Below are 1,635 nucleotides of genomic sequence, written 5' to 3'. Positions count from 1 at the left end.
GTGAAGCTCAGCCCGACACAGACAGAGACATTGAGAGGGGAGGTGGAGATAGAGACACCTGTACCCCTACTTCCCCACTGCTGAAGCTTCTCCCCTGCCGGTGGGGACCAGGGACTCCAACCCGGGTCCTTGTGCATTGTAATGTGTGCACTTAACCAGGTGCGCCATGCCAGCCTTTTTTTTTTTTTTTTTTTTTTGCCTCCAGAGTTATCACTGGGGCTTGGTGCCAGCACTAGGAATCCACTGCTCCTGGAGGCCATTTTCAATTCTTTTTCTCTTTTTGATAGGACATAAATTGAAAGGGGGGAGGAAGGGGAAGATAGAGGGAGAAAGACACCTGCAGAACTACTTCACCACTTGTGAGGTGACCCCCCTGTAGGTGGGGAGCCAGGGGCTCGAACCAAGAGCCTTGAGCAGGTCCTTGCACTTTTTACTTTGTGTGCCACCCCCATCCCACCCCCAGTCTTTTCTTAAGGTAATAAACAAAGCCAAGACCACTGCTATGCCCTGACCTTGGGCTGGGCACTAAAGTCAGCTTTCTGGAAGCAGACATTGAGGAAAACTGATGGAGGTGGCTCAGTGGTAGAGCACCGGACTTGGGCCGGTAAGGTCAGGGGTTGGATTCCCAGCACCACTTAGGTTGGAGCAATGCTCTACTTTTCTCTTTATAATAAAACTAACTTTAAAAAAGAGAGAGAGGTGAGATGGGTTGTAGTGGCTGGGAAAGAACTGAGGGTCCCACATGTATACCACAGCGCGGGCCAGCCGTCCCAGCCCGACGGTCTCATTCTGAGCTCTCAGAGAGACACCGTAGCCCCCATGTCCACTTGGTCTATTCCAAATCATATTCCTCTATGAGGATCATTTCTGGAACCATCCGTTCCACCCCGGTTCCATGGCTGCCAGTCCTTAGCAACATCGCCCTGCCAGATATTCGTCCGGATGCGGCATCATCTAAGTTCATTTCCCACGTCTACGCTCGACCGGACCTGCCAATATACGCGGATATCTTCGCCCACCCTGTCCAACGCTTGACGTCTCGTCACCCAATCTGGTCCCCTACGCCTACACTGAACTTCTCTGTTCCAGACTCTTGGAAACAGAGCTGGCAGTCAGCTGAGGTCAAGAACAAACACCTCATCACAGACCCCTGCGAGTGTCAACCCGGCTTTGACCTGGCATGTTATGACTGGGCCCTCCTCCATCGCTATGGAACAGGCCATGGCCGGTGCGCCGCTATGTTCCACTGGGGAGCCAGAGATGACCCGAACTGCCCCTGCGGCTCCAGACAGACTGTGACCCACATAGTCAACGACTGCCACCTCTCCAGATTCAAAGGAGGTCTCGAAACTTGACATCAGGCTCAACCTGACGCTGTTGACTGGCTACGGAAGAAGGGCAATGGTAGAAGAAGAAGAGAGACACCACAGTGCAGCCCCACCATCCACGGAGCTTCCTCTGGTGCTGCCCACAGTGCTCTGGCATGTGGTGTCAGGGAGGTAATCCAGGTCCATCAAACTGCCCACTGAACTACCAGTGGGTCTTTACTGCCGGGCCCCCACCCAATGCCTGAGCTGGGCACCTGACCTTTGACCCCCTTCAGTGTAACACAAGGGCTGTCAACAACCACTGGAG

Source organism: Erinaceus europaeus, chromosome 17, assembly GCF_950295315.1.
Source record: "Erinaceus europaeus chromosome 17, mEriEur2.1, whole genome shotgun sequence".
Taxonomy (NCBI): Eukaryota; Metazoa; Chordata; class Mammalia; order Eulipotyphla; family Erinaceidae; genus Erinaceus; species Erinaceus europaeus.
Note: the sequence above shows the minus strand (reverse complement) of the source record.